The sequence below is a fragment of the Cnephaeus nilssonii genome (genome assembly GCF_951640355.1).
Source record: "Cnephaeus nilssonii genome assembly, chromosome: 5".
In the NCBI taxonomy this organism is placed as follows: Eukaryota; Metazoa; Chordata; class Mammalia; order Chiroptera; family Vespertilionidae; genus Cnephaeus; species Cnephaeus nilssonii.
In genome coordinates this window covers 28,338,680-28,356,662 of record NC_137076.1, presented here as the reverse complement: position 1 = coordinate 28,356,662, position 17,983 = coordinate 28,338,680, and the positions used below count along the sequence as shown (strand labels likewise).

At 52.2% G+C, this 17,983-nt stretch overlaps 1 pseudogene across 1 annotated transcript; it reads right to left on the bottom strand.

Annotated features, from left to right (window-relative positions):
- Nucleotides 1-806: 806 nt before the first annotated feature.
- LOC307100604 (3-galactosyl-N-acetylglucosaminide 4-alpha-L-fucosyltransferase FUT3-like) lies at nt 807-2,408 on the bottom strand (annotated as a pseudogene). Its single transcript has 2 exons — nt 2,376-2,408; nt 807-1,747 (listed from the first exon to the last, which is right to left on the bottom strand). The product of its transcript is annotated as a 3-galactosyl-N-acetylglucosaminide 4-alpha-L-fucosyltransferase FUT3-like (transcript).
- Nucleotides 2,409-17,983: the final 15,575 nt, after the last annotated feature.

The window sequence follows — 17,983 nt, the reverse complement described above, 5'->3', positions numbered from 1 at the left end:
CTTACTCTCCCCACGCTGCCTGAGGGGCTTGCTCTCAATGGGTTTTACACCTCTTGACATGTGTAGCCCGACCATTCTGGGTCTGGGAGCCATGCAGGCTGCTGAGCAGCATTCCTGACTCCTACCCACTTGATGCTATCAGCCCACCCCAAGTCTTGACAACTACAAATGTCTCCAGACATTGCCGAGTGTGTGTGTGTGTGTGTGTGTGTGTGTGTGTGTGTGTGTGTGTGGCGGGGGGTGGGGGTGGGCAGAGTCGCCCTGGGGTGAGAACCGCTGTGCTAGAATAGGGGAGGACACATCAGTTTTTATCAGAACATTCCCATCTGGAAAATGGTACCAATATTGCCTGCCTGCCCCACAGGCAGTTACCCAGCTGCAAGCAGACCCAGCAGGGCACGGCAGTGAGCGCCTCGGTAGGTGAAGTCCGCAGAAGCCAACATTTCCAGCAGCTGAAACACTCCTACCACTCCCCCCCGCCCCACCACCGCTTAGGCCCCTGGCAGGTTAAAGCCCGAAGCCCAGATTCTTGGCAGCAGAGGTGCCCAGTAGGTGAAGTCCAAGGTAAGTGAGATCAACAACCAAGGTCTCCAGGAGGCGAGATTCCTAGGAGGTGAGGTCCCCAGCATGTGATACACCCTCTCCGCATCCCCGGTGGGTGAGGCCCCTGTCAGGTGAGGTTCCTAACAGCAGACGTGGCTGGCAGGTGAGGCCCCAGGCTGGTCGGCTCATGTGAACCAAGAAGCTTTGCTGGCCACTGTCTGGTAAGCGGACGCCTCGCACAGCACCAGGGCCCAGCGGAAGGGTCACGGCTGCAGCACCTCCCGCCAGTGGAAGTAGCTCAGGTGGCCGACGTGGTCTTTGTCCAGGCCCAGCAGATCCTGGGCCAGCTCCTTGGGGCTCTGGAAGCTGTCCATGTGGACGAAGGTGTTGGGGGCAGGAACTGTTCGCGGTTCCTCCTGCTGGGGCGAAACACCATGGGCATGGGCCAGGCCTGCAGGGCATGCTTCCCCGCTTCTCTCATGTAGTTGGGGTGCAAGTTCTGCAAAGCCAGGTAACACTTGTACTGGGACAGGCACTAGGTCGTGAGTGCCTGGGGCAGCAGCTTGTGGGAGCGCCCATCCATGTCCACTTGGAGATGAATCCTTCCTCCAGCTGGACACTACCCAGGCCACCAGCTCGGTCTTAGCGGAGAGGTTGACCGGTGCGTTGGCCGGCTGGCCAGGTCCTGGCTCCAGCCAGCCATACCACCCGAAGTTGTCCGAGTCTCTGCAGCAGGACATGGGAGATTGAAGTATCCATTCAGGGCCCTCAGCTGTGGGCAGTGGCCAGGCAGTTTCATGTTAAACCAGACACAGCACTGGCTGGGCGGCCTGAGGGGAGGCGGAAGCTGGGCCTGCGGTCAGCAGCTAACCTGTAGGATGCATGAGGGCTGCGCCCACCGGAGGGTACATGCTGCGGTTGGCGGCGAGTGGCAGTCAGCTATGCCAGGCCACAGCTCTGAGCAGTGGGGTGCTGAATGTCCTGCGGGAGTGGGTGGGTGGGGGGCTCCCCCAAGGTGGCCTGGCTGGGTCCCTCCCAGAGGATACTGGCCCTGCCCACCATTAGGAGCTGTGGTGAGAGAGTCCATTGTCGACTTAGGGGGCCACATGGGCTCAGGGGACACACACAGGTAGGAGAAGAAGCACAAGGCCAAAAGCAGCTGCAACAGCCCCCCAAGGAGCTAATGGTGCCAGGGACATCGTGCCTTGGCCCAGTCGAGCGGACCCGTGGGTCAGAGCAGCTGGGAGGAGGGAGAGTGGAGGCAGTATCACTGATAAAAATAACCCATGCCGAGGGGGCACACGTGGGCTACCAACGTTAATATTCCTGAGTCCTGAGGTAGGCACCGGTGTGATTCCTGTTTTACAGATGAGAAAACTGAGGCCGAATGGCTCAGAGTGAGGAAGTGGCGGAGCTGGAATTCCAACCAAGACAGTCTGACCTGAGTCCACTTCCTCCTAGCACTTAGGCAACGTGACCCTTTCTCTACCTGGGGAGGGGTCCCCAGGGAAGGTGGGATAGGTCCCAACAGCTCTCAGGCCCCACCTTGACCTTGCCCTTTCTCAACGTTCCCAGACTCTTCTCCGATCTAGGAGGAGACAGAGTTGGTTACAAGCGGCTTAAATCGGGGCTTTGTCTGAGAGGGCCACAGTGGGACTGGGTTTGAAGGTTATGTAGGAGCTCACCAGGTGGAGTAGGAGTCAGGGGAAGAGTGTTCCTGGCAGAAGAAACAACCAATGCGGAGGCCTGGAGGTGACAGAGAGCCTGGCCTGTTTGCAGGAAGAGCAAAGGAAGTGCTTAGAGAGGCCGGTGTGAACTTGATTTATATTCACTTGGTGTTCCACCGTCACTAAGTGCTCCAACATAGCTCCTCTGGGCCCGTGCTGGCTAATTTCCCTCCAGTCCCAGTCCTTCCTGTCCCCAGGAGTGGTCACGAAGTCCTCCCAGACCCCAGACCCCGACCACTGGAGAGGAAATCTACGACCTTGGGTCTGCAGCCCTGGAGCTGCCCATTTCACGGTGAGAAAACTGAGGCCCAGAGAGGCACATCTGTCTCTTGCCTGAGTACACACAGCTAGAGCCATTATGATCAAGAGCCTCAACTCTCCCCTCTGAATGTAACCCTAAACTTCTCTCCCACTTTGTAAGTGGAGCTCAAATCTACAGTCTGGCACTGTCTGATAGGACTTTCTGTGATCAGGGAATCGTTCCACCTCGCACCATCCCATTCACTGGCCACTAGCCCAGTATGGCTACTGAGCCCTTGAAATGTGGTTCTGGTGTCCCAGGAATGGAGTTAATGCTCATTTACATAGAAAACATATTCTCTTCTGTAAATTGAAAACAACTTGAAATAAAAAGTAAAAACAAACCAAAAACAATGTCTGGTTCTCAATTCAATGATTGGAAAATATGTAAGAGCATTTGGAACACCCAGGATGTGGAAATCTGCTTTTTCCACCGTATGTTTTATGGAGTCTAAGTACAGATCAAGTATCTGCAATGAAAACTGGGTGTCAGCATTAGGTGAGCTGACATAAAATACACATCGGATTTCCAAGACTTAGGATGAAAAAGAGAATAAAAATATCTCAATAATTGTTATATTTAATTCACATCAAAATTATACTAGTTTAGATTTATTGGGTTAAAGAAAGTATATTATTAAATTAATTTCATAAAATATACTCCAGGTTGCCAAAACTTCGTATGAAAATGTAGCTACTAGAAAAACACTAACTATACGTATGGCTTTCATTGTATCTCTATTGGACAGCGTTCATTGCTCTAAAATTTTTTAGAAATATATTTTTATTGATTTCAGAGAGGAAGAGGCAGATAGAAACATCAATGATGAGAGTGAATCATCGATTGGCTGTCTCCTGCACACCCCATGACTGACAATCAGACCGAGACCTCCTGGTTCATAAGTCAACACTCAATCATTGAGCTATGCTGGCCAGGCGCTCTAGAATTTTTAAGAAAGATAAACTATTGATATGAATCATAATTTATTTAAAACTGATCTGACAGTATTTTCTTTTTTTTCACTTTATTTTTTAATATATATATATTTTTTCCCATGACCATTTATCCCCACTCTATTCTCCTCCACCTCCACCCACACCCCTCCCCTCCGCAATCACCACACTGTTGTCTGTGTCCATGAGTTCTTGCTCTTTCTTTTTTGCTCAATCCCTCCAACCCTCTCAGGCCCTCTCCTCCAGAGCTGCCAGCCTATTCTCTATCTATGAATCTGTTTTTATCTTGCTTGTTAGTTCAGTTTCTTCATTAGATTCCACATATGAGTGAAAGCATATGGTACTTTTTCTCTGACTGGCTAGTTTCACTTAGTATAATGTTCTCCAGGTCCATCCATGCTGTAGCAAAGGGTAAAATTTTCTTCTTCTTCTTCTTCTTCTTTTTTATGACTGAGTAGTATCCCATGTGTAAATGAACCATAGCTATCTTATCCACTCATTTATTGATGGACACTTGAGCTACTTCCAAATCTTGGCTGTTGCAAATAACGCTGCAGTGAACATAGGGGTACGTATATTCTTTTTTTAAAATATATTTTATTGATTTTTTACAGAGAGGAAGGGAGAGAGAGAGTTAGAAACATCGATGAGAGAGAAACATTGATCAGCTGCCTCCTGCACACCCCCTACTGGGGTTGTGCCTGCAACCAAGGTACATGCCCTTGACCGGAATCGAACCTGGGACCTTTCAGTCCGCAGGCTGACGTTCTATCCACTGAGCCAAACCGGCTTCGGCTACATATATTCTTTCAAATTAGTGTTTCAGGTTTCTTCAGGCAAATTCCCAGAAGTGGAATTGCTGGGTCATAAGGCAGTTCCATTTTTAATTTTTTTTGTAAATCCTCACCTAAGGATATTGTTCCATTGATTTTTAGAGTGGAAGGGATGGGGAGAAACAGAGAGGGAGAGAAACATCGATGTGTGAGAGACGCATCGATTGGTTACCTCCTGCACTCACCCCGACAGGGGCCAGGGATAGAGCCTGCAACCCAGGCACGTGCCCTTGACCGGAATTGAACCCGGGACCCTTCAGTCCCTGGACCAATGCTCTACCCACTAAGCCAAATAGGCTAGGGCCATTTAAAAATTTTTGAGGTATCTCCATGTGGCTTTCCACAGGGGCTGCACCAATCTACATTCCCACCAACAGTGCACAAGGGTTCCCCTTTTTCCACATCCTTGCCAACACTTGTTTGTTGATTTATTGATGAGAGCCATTCTGGCAGGTGTAAGATGATATCTCATTGTGGTTTTAATTTGCATTTCTCTGATGATCAGTCACGTTGAGCATATTTTCATATGTCTATTGGCTATCTGTATGTCCTATTTGAAGAAGTGTCTATTCAGGTCCTTAGCCCATTTTTTTTCAATAAACATTTAAAAATGTTTGTATTGATTTTCAGAAAGAAAAGGAGAGGTAGAGAGAGAAAAACATTGGTGTGAGACCATAATATTGATCAACTGCCTCCTGCACGCACCCCACCAGGGATCGAGCCTGCAACCTTTGATGCCTGGGACTCCAGCAGCCTCCATCTCACTCAGCCACAATCCCTGCTGGTTTTACCGCCAGAAGTATGGGGAATTATCTTCTTGGCATTGGGCTGGGGGCCTAGTGTGGAGCTTGGACCCCTCAACTTCTGAGGGAAACCTCCACAGCATAAGATATCCCTCTTGATATTTCTCTGCCAAACTTTGGTGTGGGACCAGCGTTCCCGTGTCTCCACCCCTCCTACCGGTCTTGATGTGGCTTCTTTAATTTCATAGTTGTAGGACTTCCATTCAGCTCGGTTTCAGGTGGTTCTGAATGATGGTTGTTCTGTAGTTTAGTTGTAATTGTGATGTGGTTGTGGGAGAAGGCGAGTACTGTGTTTACCTACACCACCATCTTGCCTGGAAGTCTTCCATTTTTTTCTCTTGTTTCCTTTGCCCAAGGAGATATATCAGAAAAAAATATTGCTATAAGAAATGTCCGAGATTTTACTGCCTATGTTTTCTTCTAGGGTTTTTATGGTTTAAAGTCTAACATTCAAGTCTTTAATACATTCCTTTTTTATATACATTTTGAGTTTATTCTTGTGTGTGGTGTAAGAAGGTGACCTAGCCCTGGCTGGTTTTGCTCAGTGGTTAGAGTGTTGGCCCTCGGACCAAAGTTTCTCGGGTTCAATTCCCAGTTAAGGGCATGTACCTTGGGTGTAGGTTCCCCAGCCCTGAGGGGTGCATGCGGGAGGCAACCAATTGATCTTTCTCTCTCCTCCTCCTCCCCACTTCCACTCTCTCTAGAAATCAATGGAAAACAATATCCTTGGGGCAGGATTAAAAGATAAAAAGGTGGTTTAGTTTCATTTTTTGGCATATATCTGTCCAATTTTTCCCAACACCATTTATTGAATACACTATCTTTAACCCATTGTATGTTTTTGCCTCCTTTGTCAAATGTTAATTGACTATAAAGGCATGGGTTTATTTATGGCCTCTCTATTCTGTTCCATTGATCTATATGGCTGGTTTTAAAAAATATATTTTTATTGATTTTTTTTAGAGATAGAGGAATGGATAGGGAGAGAGAAACATCAATGTGAGAGTGAAACATTGATTGGCTACTTCTCAAATGCCCCCCACCGGGGACTGAGCCCACAACCCAGGCATGTATCCTGACCAGGAATCAAACTGGCAATCTTTTGGTGAATGAACAATGCCCAACCAACTGCGTCACACCAGCCAGGGCAATATGGACATTTTTTGTTGTTGTTGTTAATCCTTACCAGAGGATATTTTTCCATTGATTTTTAGAGAGAATGGAAGTGTGTGTGTGTGTGTGTGTGTGAGAGAGAGAGAGAGAGAGAGAGAGGAGCTCATATGGTATGTATCGGGGCAACTGATTGATGTTTCTCTCTCTCTCCCTTCCTCTCTCTCAAAAAATCAATAAAAAATCCTCAGGTCAGGATTGAAAAACATATATCTCAATAATTTTCTATATTAATTACATACTGAGATAATGCTCTGGATGTACTGGGTGAAATAAAATAATCATTAACATTAATTTTACTAGTATCTTCCTATTCTTTTTAATGTGGCTGCTAGAAAATAAAAAATGACATAGTATGTGGCAGAAAAAAGTTTGGGGTTCCTCAAAAAGCTAAACAGAGAGTTACCGTATCAGCCAGCGATTTCACTCCTAAGCATCTACACCAAGGAATGGAAAGCAGGGACCTGAACAGATGTTCATACCCCCATGTTCACAGCAGCATCATTACAACAGCTAGAAGTTGCAAACACCCCAGCTGTCCATCAACAGATGATGGATTAATACAACGTGGTCCATCCATAGAATGGAATATTATTCAGCCTTCCAAAGGAAGGAAATTCTGACACGAACCCTGAGGACATTATGCTCAATGAAATAACCAAGACAGAGAAGTGCAAATATGTATAATTCTACTTCTACGAAATATCGAGAATAGGTAAATTCATAGAGATAGGAAGTAGGTTAGAGGTTACCAGGAGCTTGGGAGGGTTGAAAGGGGAGTTCTTGCTTACTGGGTGCAGAGCTTCTGTTTGGGGTGATAAAAACGTTTTGAAAATAGTGGTGATGTTTGCACAACCGTGTGATTGTACTTAATGTCACTGAACTGCACACTTAAAAATGAGCAAAATGGCAAATTTTATATCACATATATTTGGCCACGATTTAAAAATAATGTAACATGGCAAAAACCATTGGATTGTATGCTTTAAATGGATGAACTGTATGGGATGTAAATTACACCCCAAAAAAGTTGTTTTAAAACCTGACAACGGAGGCTGGCAGGCTCTTTCTATGGGGCAGAGCCGAGTGAACCTCCAATTGAGGACCTCGCAGGAGGCCTTTTGTGATTAAGAGGGAGCAGAAGGGCCTGGTCGGTGTGGCTCAGTGGGTGAGCATTGACCTATGAGCCAGGAGGTCACAGTTCGATTCCGAGTCAGAGCACATGCCCGGGTTGTGGGCTTGATCCCCAGTGTGGGGCCTGCAGAAAGCAGCCAATCAATGATTCTCTCTCATCATTGATGTTTCTATCTCTCGCTCCCTCTCATTTCCTCTCTGAAATCAATAAAAATATATATTAACAGAATAAATAAGGGAGCAGAATGTGGAACTACAAGTTCACACCAACATTTCTAGAAAGAGACGGAAAGGACAGCCTTCAGGGAGACAGCCCGAGGCCGGTGGGGAAGAAGGCTGAACGCTGACCATCCCCCACTTTGTGTGGGAGGGGAGGGGTTGGGGCTGTGCACAGAAGGTTAATACATAGAAATGCTATTACAGTGAATACAGTTGCTCTTTTCCAGGTTGGGCTTTGGGTTTATGGCAGCCCCTCCTAGGAGACAGGTCCTTGGCGGTGACCTGAGGAGCACAGATTGGGGGCGGGGGGCTGGGGGCACTGGGAGACCAGCACTGAGATCCCACCCAAGTTGAACCCAAAATATGTAGAAAAGGTCTGAAGAATACCACGGTGATGGGACACCACAAAGATCAGGAAAAAACCCCCAAGTCAAACCAAAACCCCACTGCATCCCAAGTCCTCTTTTCCCCACCAGACAGGGGTGGAGAAATCCAAACCTGGAAAGGATGAGGACTCTAGGGTGCTTTGGGGTTCAGGAAGCTCCACCCGGTTCCCAGAAAGACCCTGGAACTGCAGCCAGGAGGCCTGTCCAGGGGGCATCCGATGCATTTGCCCCAAGAGCCTTACCTGGGGGCAGCGTGCGGGTGTAGCAAGCAGCTGACCGGCAGGTTTAGGGTGGAGCACAGCTGGTCCCTCAAGGTGTGGATAGATGACACCAGGGAGGAGAGGGGAATATACCTCTAGCTGCGGCACAACTCAGTGCAGCCCTCACACCTGCCATCAGGTGACCCAGGGTGTCTCGTCCCAGGAGCCAGGCCATCATCTGAAAGCAAACTGTGGGACTCCGCTAATGGCCGCTGCAAGATCCGATGGGGTGTTGCAGGAAGTTGGGGACTGTAGTCACCAACCCGGCCTCACCTGCAGCCTTGGGCTTGTGTAGCTTTGGGCATACCATTGACTCATCCATACAGTGAAAAGGCTGACTAGGCTACTGGTTCTCAAAGTGGGTTCTGTGGTAAGGGGAGGCACCAGGGGTTCTTTGGGGGTGTGAAGGGGCAGGTGAGCTGAATTTCAAGCTTTCCCACCTTCACTTCCACCAGATGCCACCCCTCATTCAGTCCCTGCTATGTATCAGGCCCCAGGTATATTGCAAGGAGCAACTGGGTGAGATAGACGATACATATGGAAGCTCGTAAGTGGACATCCTATATAATAAAAGGCTAATATGCAAATAGACCAAACGGCAGAACAACTGAACAATCGAACAACCAAACAACCGGTCACTCTGATGTGCGCTGACCACCAGGGGGCACACGTGGAACATGGTGGGCGTTGGCAGCAGGCAGCAGAGGGCGGAACACGGTGGGCGTTGGCCATGGCTCACACCCACAGCCAGCGCTGGTCTCTATAGCTCGGCGCTGTCAGTGGGTGCGAGCAGGCCGGTGCCATCAGCGTGTGGGAGTGGTGGTGGCAATGGGAGTGGCGCTGCCAGCAGACAGGAGACTGGGGGCCACGGAGGGAGAGGCTGGGCCGGGGTGCGGAGGATGGGCCGAGACCTGCCCTGTGCCCACCGCAGCTTTGCGGCCCACAGTTCCTTTCAAGGTGCACAAATTGGTGCACTGGGTTCCTAGTACAATCATAATGTGCACAGTGAGGAGAGTGTGACCTGGTCTGGACTTCCTGGATATGTGATCTGTGAGCTAAAGCCCCAAACAGTTCTCCAAGTAAACAGAAGGAGGGAGAAGCATTCTAGGCAGAGGGAACAATCCATGCAAAGGCCCTGAGGCAGCAAGGAATGGAGGAACTGGAGGAAATTCAGCAAGGCTGGGTGTTCATGTGCAGGAGATGAGGTCGGGACCGGTGCCGAGGCAGGCGACATCAAGCCACATCTGCAATATTTAGCACGAGGGTGACAGGGAGCCATGCGAGGTTTCAAAAGGAGCAGTTTGTTGGGAGCAGAGCAGAGGCAGGGAGGCCAGAGAGAAGGAGGCTGCTGCAGGCAAGTCAAGGCCCAAGGCCCAGCTCCCAGGTATCCCCACTTCCCTGTTCCCAGACAAGAAATCACTTCTGTGAGGATGGTCACGCTGCCTGGGGTCCCACCAGCTAGTCCCAGGCCTAGTCACAGAAGAGGCTGACCCAAATCTCCCCATGGCTCACTCGTTGGCAGGTGGAAATATCTGGTAACTTATTAAAGTATAACTCAGGAAGCTGTCAGTCTCCATGTCACTGTGTCCTGGGCCTAAGGCCAAGACTAGAACTAGAACCTTCCTCCCCCAGCCACCCTGCTGACATGGAAACCAAGGTCCAGAGAAGGGGTCTTTGCCACAAGTCTCTCAGAGTCTCGAATGCACTAAGGGGTCTCCAGCAACACAAGCTGCTCTGCCAGCAACACTCTTTGCTCCCTGCCCCTTATTAATTTCCAGTCATCTTGCAGGGCTCAGCACAGACTCCACCCCCAATGCCTCCCCTCCCCTGCCCTCCCCTCCCAGGCAGATCGGATCCCTCACCGGGCTCCCACAGCTGCTCGCGTGTCCCCCATCATAGCTTTGGCCACATGTCACATCCCCTGCTGGGCTGACGGCCCTTTGAGGACAGAAAAGCTGGAAGAGCAAGAGAGCTTGGAAGAGAGGATTTCAAACCCCCAACGAGGTCTCTGTGGAGGGCCATGGGGCTTTGCCTAGTCCAGGTCTGTGATCAAAGTTTGGCTGGCTATGTCTGCAAGCGTGTTGGGTTGGGAGACCTGTCCTGCCTGTTACTGAGGGATTGAGGCTGGGACTGCCCTTCTCAGAGCCTCAGTCTCTCCCCTCTACATTGGCTTGTGCTAGAGCCCCCGGGAGTGCTCACTGTTACTGTCCTCAGAGGGAATGAGCTCCCTGTCAAGGGAAGGATTCAAGTGGGATGGCTCTGCTCTGGAAGGAGTTGCTGCTCAACACCATCTGAGATCCCCAGAGGAGCCACGAGGGGCTTTACCTGCCCTGGGGCTGAGCCAGGAAGGCTCCAGGAGGCCTCCTCCTGACAGCTTCTGATGGGCCAGGACTGCAGGAGAGGGGCCCCCAGGGCTGCCCCTCCCCACCTGCCTCTGGGCCTCTGGTTCAGGTCTACTTTTCATCATATGGCCAGAGGGGGGCGCTATCCACAGGGGTCCCCACACACAACTGCACCTCAGGACCCCAAGGCCCCTGTGGTCCCCAGGAGCTCTAGCCATCTGTCACCAGGTCATGGGGAGGGTGTGGGTTGGGGCAGAAGCAGCCAGACAGGGGGCACTAATGGGAATTTTCCATATACCAGCCCCTAACCCTGCCTGCGTGGGCCTCCCACTGGCCTGCTTGGGCCTGAACTGAAGGCACCAGGGGGCTGATGACCCAGCTGGCTTCAGGCATAGTGTTCCCGGGACCAGGAAGTACAGCCAGGCTAAGCCCCAACCCCAAGTGAGCCCCCAACCCTGGCTGAGCCCCAACCCCAAGTGAGCCCCCGGCCCTGGCTGAGCCCCAATCCCAGCTGAGCTCTGATCCTGGGCGGAGGTCCCGCTGTCGAGAAGGGGAAGTCCCTGGGAGGCCTTTGGGGCTCCTGTTCCCCGTAATTCTACCCACCCAGACCCCTAGCAAGCCCTGTCCCTCCGCAGCAGGGGTGGGGAACCTTTTTCCTGCCAAGGGCCATGTGGATACTTATAACATCATTCATGGGCCGGACAGAATTATCAACTTAAAAATTAGCCTGCTATATTTGGTCAAGCACTTAATTAACTCACCCCTAATGCCTTGGCAGGCCAGACCAAATGATTTCGAGGGCTGGATGTTCCCCACCCCTACTCCACAGTGACTGGAAATAAAACCATGCATGTCACAGGGATTAGGGAAGTCGGGTTCCTACCCAAACCACCCCTACTGGCCCTGTGGCCAAGCAACCTCCTGCACTGGCCAGTCCCACGCCTGGCAGCCTCTGGGCACAGGCCCCAGCCTTCACCCTGACTCCCTCCCCAGATCCTTGGATCTGGCACTTCATTCCCTCCCCCAGGACATCCCATCCTGCCCTAACCTCTTCCTTCTGAGTGCCACCTTCTTAGGAGGCCTCCTGCCACTGTCTCTCCCATGATTTAGTTTTATGGCCTTAAACCACCTACAATTTTATTTGACCATTTGACATTTTTATTGTCTGGTCACACAGCTGGGAAGTGGGGAGCAGGAGCAGGTGGGGGTTTGGGACGTGAACCGTGGCCTCCTGGCATCGGGATGTGCAGGGGGACCAATCACCAGCCTCTGGGGTCCAGCCTTTGGGGGTCAGAAGACCCTCCTGCCCAAAGCCAGAGGGAGCCAGTGCTCAGCCTGAATTTGCTTTGTGACCTGAGACCTCCTGACTCTCCGCGGAGGCTAGCAGCCCCCTGGAAAGGGGCTGATCCAGAGCCCAGCGTGTGAGACACTGGGGACACCTCCCTCCGTCTGCGGAGGCTGAGACCTGGGTCTCTACCTGCATCGAACGCCCCAGAGCCTTGGGCCTGGGCTGGGTGGGCGAGGGAGCAGCCAGCCTGCTGGAAACTTCATTTCCCCTGGGGCCTCAGGGCTGCCAGCCAAGGAGGAGGGCAGCTCAGGAGCAGGGCAGGGGGCCTCCCAGCTGGATGGGTGAGAAATTATCCTCACGTGCAAAATGCGGCATGTGGGAAGGCAATGGGAGTATGAGAATGGTGCCTCGGTATGGATGGGGGCACCCTGGCATCTCCCCATGTTAACCAGGTGCCCGAGGCTCAAGGAGGATTCCTATTCCCCCACTCCCCATCTGACCCCCTTCCTCCCCAGTCTCAAAGAAAATTCCAGAAAGAGGGAGATAAAGAGAGGGAGAAAGGGTAAGAGGTTCAGTTGCAGACATCAGTTCAGTTGGAGGCGGTGACTACAGGGACAAAGGGACTCCAGGCTCCACCCTGTGCCCGCCCCCACTGCCTGGACAGCCCGCCCCAGCCTGCAAAGAAGTCCTGGTCAGGCCTCCCGAGGACTCCTGCCTGCCTCCCAAGACCCCTGGCTTGCAGCCAGCCGGTGGGGAGAGGGGCCCCAGGTGTGTGGTGTGGGTGGCAGGTGAGTGATGGGCCCAGTGAGGCTGGCTCAGGCCTGGGGTCACAGGCAGGCTTGGCAGAGGCCCTCCAGGCCCCCCACATCCTCACCCAGTGGGGCCCCTCCATCCTTGGTCCCAGCCCCAGTCAAAGGCATCACAGGGATCCTCAGTGTCGACTTTGCAGACAGGGAAACTGAGGCTCAGAGAGTGCCTGGAATTCACACCCACCCCCCAACTTAGTCTTTCTTGGCATTCTCCAGAGAGGAACAATTTCCCCCAACCCCAGACTGTTCTGGAATGTTCAGGAAATCCTCGTTTAACAGCGGAATCCACCTGCAGCCCCTAAGTGGTGGCGCTGGGCTGAAACCTGGGCCTGTCTGTCTGGCCTCAGAGTTCTTGATTGCAAAAGCTTCAGAGAACAGACTTCGACCTCCGGCAGCTGTGTGACCTCGGGTGAGGTATGCCACTTCTCTGAGCTTCAGTCACCTGGTCTGCAAAATGGAGCCAACGCAGCTGATCCTCATGGAACCCTCTGGGCTCCCTGCACACCCTCTCGGCAGGGCATGATTGTGGGCAGAGGCTGGAAACCCACAGGCCTGGGCTCCTGGCCCTTTCTGGGCCCCAGTTTCCCCACCTACTGTATTTTAAAGAAGACAGCATCTCTGCCCAAGAGATGGTGCTGGGGGCTGTCGCGTGGAGAGGGAGTGGGGGCGACTCGAGGCGACAGAAACCTGGCACCCCTGTGCTGCCCGCCCTCTGCCTTCCTTCATCCTGGGCCCCTGGCACGTTGGGGTCTGCCCACCCCTGGCACCCAGGCCCGACCGGGTTCACATGGCTTAAATTTCAGCCTGCGGTGGGTGAGGAGGCGGGGGCCGACACGCTTCATTTTCCAATTTCTGGAAATAAAAGCTGTGGGGCCATCTATTGTCAAGTGGAAAAAAAGCCCATTGCAAAACCGTGTGTGAAAAAACAACAGCATCTAGGTGCGCTGCTGCCTCTGGGAGAGAACATTCCAGGGAACGCAGGGGCTGGGAACAAAGGGCCTTTTCTCTGCCTCCGGAGGGGCTTGCAGAGCGGTGCGGTGGCTTTGGAGTCAGAGAGCCCGTGAAGGTATTTTATAAGAAAGGAAAGCGTTCGGAGAAGATCTGTTGGGACATGGAGACAGAAAAGCAGAGGTTTTGTTGTTTTGTTTTTGGAGGATGCTTTCCAGTTTTCTGATACCTGTCCCTCACTGGCAAAACCTGAACCAGGAATGCGGGCCAGCTGGGCACGAGCCCGGCCCTGCCGCGAGCATATGGAGATGCCACGTGTGGAAGACGTGCCCAGATTTTGCCCCCCACCTTCTCCATTGGTAGGCTCTCAGGATATCTTGGGAGTCCTCACTTATCGTCAAATCCACCTGCAGCCACTCTGGCCCCAGCCGGCCTCCACCTGAAGAGCACCAGTTCTGGGGACTGACCTTGGGGCAAGGGGAGAGTCAGATGGGAGAGTTTCAGGCTACATCTCACCCATCTCTGCTCAAGACTCTCCCAGGGCCTTCATCAACCTCAGAGGCAAAGCCCACAGGACCTGCTGCATCCCCATGGGCCTCCTCACCATGCATACCCCAGGACCTTTGCATGGCTGTTCCCTCTGCCTAGAACTCTATCCTCCTGTTATCCACATGGCTCCCTCAGACATCTCCCTCTTGAATCACTTTTTTCAAATTACCCCCCTCCCACCAGCACTGCCCATCCCTGCTCTTGCTTTATTTTTCTTCATAGCAAGTACTGCCACTTAACTAGACTGCATCATTTATTGTCTCTTGCCTTTGTCCCCATGGAGGATCTTGGTCTGCTTTGTTCCCTGCTGAGCTCCGAGCACCTTGAACAGTGCCTGGCAGAGGAGGGGCTCAAGAAACACACCTTGAATGAATAAATGAATGAATGAGCAAACAAAGAAACGAACAGTACTGAGCATGCTGGGAAATTCTGTTTCCTGGCTTATAATTACTTTTCCCTAAGACAGAGCCCCATGGGGGCAGGTTCTGGGTCCCCCGTAGGACCTGGCACCCAACAGGTATTCTGTAAACAGGTGCTGAATGAATGAGTCACCACCGAGAGAAGCTCAGGATCTCACTTGGAGAATTAGAAACAAAGACCCCGGAGAATCCAGACCTTGGGGCAGCAGGGGCTTTTGCCCACCCTCTTCCTTGCCCCCCACCTTGACTGCCTGGCCAGGGGCTGTCTCTGAGGGGCCTACAGGTGAGGTGGCCCTGAACCTGGGCGACTAGGGTGAGCAAGGGGCTGGGCTGGAGCGGGATGGCAGGCGCAGGCCGATGAGGAATGCTCCGACACAGGAATGAATAAACAGGCTCCTTGGATGTCAGAGTTTGGGGGCCAGGGGACGCTTTGAACCTCATGCTTGGCTGAGGATGTTTGGACAAGGCAGGCAGCCAGGGGGTGTCATCAGGGCTAAAATTAGCCTCCGATTCCCGCTCAGCCCCTCCCTCCAGAGCCAGAAGGGAGGTGGGATGGACCAGCCATCACTTAAGTGTGCACTAACTTTGTGCCAGGCCAAGCTCCTTGAATGTACTAATGCATTTAATTCTCTCAATGACCCCGACAGTCAGGTACTACTAGTAGTAGTAGTATTCCCATTAGGGAGGCAGCCTGCTGAGAGGCAGAGAGAAAGCACTTAGTAATACAGCACGAGGGGCGGGATTCGAATTCGGGACTCGAGGACTGTGCCCTTGCCACTGGGGCCTTGCTGAAGGCCAGAGAGATGACAGACCCCACGCAGCAGAGGCGAGGCGGGCATGTGACCCCTCCTTCCCTCTCCCCCGGGGACCTCTGGAATCAGGACTCCAGCACCAAATTCAAGTTTGTCCACTGCATAGATATCACCTATCTCGTTCATTGCATGTGTATGTGGGGGAATGAGTGCCTGGGAGAGCAGGGGTCCAGTTAAAGTTGTTAGATATTTCCTAAAGAAAGCAAACAACCAAAAGCAAAATGCAAATATATTGGCAGATTCGGCCTCAACCTCCCCAGGGCGCCTTCCTGGGCTCCTCAGGAGCTCCGCGGTCCAGCACCCACAGGGCACAGCTGGCAGGGAGGCCCCAGCGTCCCGTGGGGCAGGGCCCCTCCGACGGGCTTTCATCCACACACAGGGAGAGTAACGGAGGCGCACTGTCCCTCCAGGCGGGATTAGAAAAGGGCGCCAGAGAGAATCCCCTGAATCTGAATTTCAGATAAACAATGAATCACGCCATAGTTTATGTCCCACGTATTGGATGGGACATAGACTAAAAAGTCTATTTCATGCCTGAAGTTCAAACATAACTGGCCGTCTGTATTTTTATTTGCTTATTCTGACAGCCTTAGCTTCCTTGTCCAAACAACCTGAGCTGGGGGAGGGGAGGAGGGCCAGCAGGCCTGCCAGCAAGGTGACTTGTGATGATCTTCCCAGGGGATGGGTGGAGGGCGGGGCGGGCGGGAAACAGGATGGGGAGGGGGCCTCCGGTCTCTCTCTACCCCGCCAATCCCCCCAGCCTTGCCTGCTCTTGCTCATTATTCATTTTTAATGGTGGTTACTGGGCCAGAGTGTGGGCAGGAACACCTGGGACTGAAGCTCCCGCAGCAGGCGGCCTCACTAATGGGGGTGAGAGAGTGAGTGGGGGTGGGGAGGGGGGGTCCCAGCCCACCAGGGGCTGGCCCAGGGCAGGAAGTGTCCAATTTGGGGCAGCGGCAGGAAGACAGGCAGCAGGGACTGCATCTCTGGCTGCCTTCACTGGTCCCCACTGGCCACCTGTGCTGGGTCCTCCTCAGCCCCAGAGCCCCAGACGCAGGGGTCGGGGGCTCCGCCACTCCTGGGTCCCCCCCTCCCCCTGGCTCCGCAGATGCCAGCCTCCACTGGAGCTTGTTACCGCGGGAGCTTACTGAAACCTCACAGACAGGCTGAGTGGAAACTGAGGCCCTGAGAAGGGGCTGACTGGCCATCAGTGTCAGAGCTGGGACTCTTTCTTTCCCTTTTCTTTCTTACCTCTGAGCCATCCTTTATGCTGTTCCTACAGCCTGGGTTGCTCTTTCCCCCTTCTCCTGGAAAGCTCCTATGCATGCTTCAGTACCCCCTTCTCCAGGAAACCTCCCTGAACACCCAGCTGTATCAGGTGCCTCCTCTGTACCCCTCTGCTCATGCACCCCCATTGCAGCCCTCGTCAGTCAGAGTGGTAAATGCCTGGTCATGTGTCTATCTCCTCCGCTGGGCTGTGAGTCCTGGGATGGTGGGCTGGGTCTGTCTTGATCACCACTGTGTCCCCAGTGCCCAGTATGGGCCTGTGACACTGCAGACGGAAGTGCACTGGATGGAGGGAGTGTAACTGGAAACTTACATGCATATATGCATAGCCCATGGACAGGACAATAGTGTGGTGAAGGCCTGGGAGGGGCAGGTGTGGGGTGGAGGGGATCAATGGGGGGGGGGAGGGGGAACAAAGGGGACATCTGTAATACTTTCAACAATAAAGATAAATTAAAAAACAAAAACAAACGAAGTACACAGGAGTCAGCCACAGGGCCCTGGTTCTACCCCCATTTGCTGTGTGCAAGTAACTATCCCTCTCTGAGCCTTTGTTTCCCCATCTGTAAAATGGGGTACTAGCACCTCCTTCGTACCCTGAGTTGCAAGGAAGTCACGTTGTACGAAAGATGTTGAAGCCATGCTTTGTTGGGGGAGGGCTGCTCAACATATATTTACATCTCAACAAATATTTAAATACTTAGGCAAATTAAAACTACAATGAGCTATCACTATACACCCAGTGGAAAGACCAAAATCCGAAGTGACAACACCAGATGCTGGTGAGGATGTGGCGCTACAGGAACTCTCACTCATGGCTGGTGGGAAGGCAAATGGTGCAGGCACTCTGGAAGCCAGTTTGATGATTTCTTACAAAACTAAACACACTCACCCGGCTGGTGTGTCTCAGTGGTTGAGTGTCGGCCCATGCACCAGGAGGTCACTGGTTCAAATTCTGGTCAGGGCACATGTCTGGGTTGTGGGCTTGATTGCCGGTTGCGGGTGTGCAGGAGGCAGCTGGTCAATGATTCTGTTTCATCATTGATGTTTCTATCTCTTTGCCTCTCCCTTTCCTTTTCTCTAAAATCAATAAAAACATAAAAAAACAACCCCAAAACCTAAACACACCCTTTCCATGTGATCCAGCAACCATGCTCCTTGGTATTTACCCAAAGGAGTTGAAAACCTTTGTCCAAACAA